The 3,881-nt window shown below is 45.1% G+C and overlaps 1 protein-coding gene across 1 annotated transcript in view; it reads right to left on the bottom strand.

Annotated features, from left to right (window-relative positions):
• LOC110042987 (L-rhamnose-binding lectin CSL3-like) overlaps window positions 1-2,014 on the bottom strand; it is a 13,004-nt gene extending 10,990 nt beyond the window's left edge. Inside the window, exon 1 of the mRNA XM_020748377.2 lies at window positions 1,853-2,014. The gene's annotated coding sequence lies outside the window, so the exon portion shown is untranslated. The remainder of the gene's footprint in view (window positions 1-1,852) is intronic.
• Window positions 2,015-3,881: the final 1,867 nt, after the last annotated feature.

Genomic DNA, 3,881 nt, shown 5'->3' with positions numbered 1-3,881 from the left:
ACGTCAACCTGTTTCCCGCCAATCATGCGCTGTGGACCTCTTGGCTTTTCCTTGATCTTATCGCGTTCCCGTCGCCGTCCGCGTTGTCGTTGCTTAAAGTCCCTAACTAGCGGCGAAGCTGCAAGGCTATCTTTAAAACGAGGAACGGGGAATGGGGAACGGGGAATCAGGGAATGGGAATGGGGAATGGGAATGGAGAATGGGAATGGGGAATGGAGAATGGGAATGGAGAATGGGAATGGGGAATGGAGAATGGGGAATGGGGAACGGGGAACGGGGAATCTTTAAAATGGGGAATTCCCCATTTTAAAGATTCCCGCTTTTAAAGATTCCCCATTTTAAAGATTCCCGCTTTTAAAGATTCCCCATTTTAAAGATTCCCGCTTTTAAAGATTCCCCATTTTAAAGATTCCCGCTTTTATAGATTCCTCATTTTAAAGATTCCCCGTTCCCCGTTCCCCGTTCCCCGTTCCCCGTTCCCCGTTCCCCGTTCCCCGTTCCCCGTTCCCATTCCCCGGTTCTCCATTCCCATTCCCCGATTCCCCGATTCCCCGATTCCCCGATTCCCCGATTCCCCGATTCCCCGATTCCCCGATTCCCCGATTCCCCGATTCCCCGATTCCCCGATTCCCCGATTCCCCGATTCCCCGATTCCCCGATTCCCCGATTCCCCGATTCCCCGATTCCCCGATTCCCCGATTCCCCGATTCCCCGATTCCCCGATTCCCCGATTCCCCGATTCCCCGATTCCCCGATTCCCCGATTCCCCGATTCCCCGATTCCCCGATTCCCCGATTCCCCGATTCTCCGATTCCCCGATTCCCCGATTCCCCGATTCCCCGATTCTCCGATTCCCCGATTCCCCGATTCCCCGATTCCCCGTTCCCTGTTTTAAGATAGCCAAGCCGCAAGGAGCCTCGGATGACCGGCACTTTTTGTTAGTCCAGTACGCCGGCGCACTGGCCATTGCCATTGGATCAGATGGTTAACCCATCAATCAAAATTTTCGCTAATCTCTCAAGGGACAGCTCCAAGGAACAACAATGATTACAATTGACGTGTAAAGAGAAAATTGAGAATGCGTTGTCGCAAGCGTTATCGCGCCTGAATATCCTTGGCAAATATCGCGAAATTGTTAACTTCCAAACACAAGCAAGAAACAACCGCAAACAATTTACCTCACGGGAGAGATGTGATGGCCGTTTTCCCAACACGCTATGCCAAAACATGATTTTTACCGTGTTTCACTGTTTGCGCTCACCAGACAAGAATTGTCGTCTACGAGAACCAGTATCGTTATTTCGCTGTTATCATCGACGACCAGATTTTTTGAAATAATATCGCTGAACTTCTCAGCAATGGAATTGCCGCCTGATGTTTTATGTCCTTTTGTTGTTTGAGGACTTCGATCGCGCTTGCTTTACTTTCTGCAGGCTCCAGTAGATGAAATTATGAAGTTCAAAAGCTTTTCTTATTTTACGTACACAGGCATGGCACACACGATCAGATGATGTGTCTGATCTTTCTATTTCTAGACCAATTTCAGATTTCTGGCAAAGTGTCATTTTGAAATCCTTCACGCTTAGAGGCCTTGAAAAGGTTTTGAATGGAAATGTTTAAATTATCCGAATTTGATCTTGAGCGGACAACAACAAGGTCCACAATTATCGTTTACACTTCTCTCGATTCCTTCCTTGACAGGCTTTGCCCTTCGCCGTCATCGAGCAAACACCGCATCGCCATAGCGTCGGATAGTTTTGTTTTGATAGCCTCTACAGTATCACAGTGACGTTTCCCTGCTAATGCTGTGTTAAGACTTGAACGGTTTACCTAGGTACCATAGTTTACTTACCAAGGTAAACATTTTCCGTGTGTAAAAGCCAACTGATACTTCGGTAAATGCCGCAAAAGACAAAAGAAATTTAACCGAGGTAAAAGTTGTAATTACCCTGTGATCAGGCATGGTTACAGTTGGTAACCAAGGTCAAGATGACAGATATATCCGCTGATGGCGGCGTAATATTTCACTTCCCGCGGTGAGCAAATTGTGCGATTGTCGACAAAGCGTTTCCTTTCCAGTTTTTACTATCATGGCAGATAACATGGAAAGATTGGATCGATCTTCTTACGGCGAACAATCCGTCACGTAAAAGAAAGCATTGTATTTTTCATTTTCAGTATTATTTACAACTTTCTCTAGACAAACTTCGATCCTTTGTTGTGTAATTACTGTCAATATATTCTGCCACCAGGGAGGATGCTGCATATACAACGTATCCACGTTTCTATGCATATAACAATGCATACCTGGGTATGATCAAACAGCTGAATTTTCGCCGCAATATTATGGAATGAGGTCCTCGCCTATGAAAATGATGGCACCTCAATTTGCTCCTGTTCCGCTGCGGTGGGATCCTCGTTCAAGTTCGATTTCATGACGTTGATAATGCAGCGCGCGCGAATGTTGAAAGATCAACTTGAGTTATTTGAGCCGGTATAAACACTGGACGAATGTACCAGGGTAAGTTGGCTGGAAGTTTCTTATTACGATCTGTGCTCTGATCACGATTCACAAAACCTGTCATCGGGTTGTCAAAATATGTAATAGGGGGCGGAAATAAAAAGGCTCACCTTTGAGTCACGCGCGCGAGCTGAAGAGCAAAGCGATCCGGCGGTAAGGAGTCTGGTGGAGAGGTGCCAAGAAAGTGAGCCTGCCTTGATCTCTGTAATTTTTTCATTCAGGCTGCTTCGCCTGAGCGAAGTGAAATACCATTGGTCGAAAAGCGGGAAAGACGAGAAAACTTTCAATCTATTATGTTTGATGAGGAGCGATTTAATAGAATCCCATGGAGTCGGTAATTAACCGAACGTTCTCACAATAAAATATTTTAAAGTCGTCCACATTTGAAGTCCGGGGAAGACTTTAGAACTGAGTGCGCGTATTACTGATGTTTTGACAAATTTCCAGTCTATGCCTGGTTGAATTTCAAACTAGCTACAGAGGAAATAGCAGTTGAAAATATGTTAAAGAATCAAGACCTACTTGTCGTGTTGCCGACTGGATATGTGAAGAGTTAAATATTACAAACGCATGTGATTGCATGCGGGCAACGAAACAAAACGAAGGCGTTTACCCATTTACCAGCAAAAACCAGACTGCCAAAGCAAGATCACTTGGAATCAAGTGTGTGTCCTTGCTAGACATAGACTTCGACGGTTTTTCTTCGGCAAAGCTTTATCAACAACGGATATCGCGCCTGCATGTTGTTATGAAAAAGATTTACAATTTTCCCGGGAAATCTGAGCTGCCAAAGTTCATACTTGCGGTGAAAATTAATTGACTTATTCTTTTCTGTGGTCTCCGGGGTGGAAATAAAAAAGTTCGCAGGGATCAGAGCAGGCTCACTTTCTCGTCTCGCGGCTTCGCCGCTCGATTTCGCGCTCTCGGCCGCGTCACGCGAGCTTGTGCTCCAACGTGAGCCTGCTCGCAGGCTAGCCAGGCGGTTCCTCGCGGTTTCGCCGCTTTGTGCGCTCACGTTCAATTTGCTTAAAAAAATGCTTAAACCGCCAATCTACGCAGGCTAATCCATGGTAGAAACATAAATATGAAACGGAACGAAGAGTTTTATCCCATGTTTTAAGGTTACTTCCCACCTTCAAGGGCACAAAAAATCTTTTTTTTTTCTTTTATTTGACAAAATTTTAAGTCAGTCATTTTATCTTAAGTTTACAAAAGAAAAATAATAAAAATCTCAAAAAGAGGCCGAGTTATTCAGAAAAAACGTACTTTCAAATAAAGTTAATAAACCAGGAAGCTGTCATAATCGCTTAAATGGACGAAACCGCCGAGGGAAATTTTCGCGGCAAACGCTCATCTTGGA

Source organism: Orbicella faveolata, unplaced genomic scaffold (genome assembly GCF_042242905.1).
Source record: "Orbicella faveolata isolate gen_17 unplaced genomic scaffold, um_ofav_v1 contig_36, whole genome shotgun sequence".
Classification (NCBI taxonomy): Eukaryota; Metazoa; Cnidaria; class Anthozoa; order Scleractinia; family Merulinidae; genus Orbicella; species Orbicella faveolata.
Note: the sequence above shows the minus strand (reverse complement) of the source record. Positions and strands in the feature narration are given on the sequence as shown.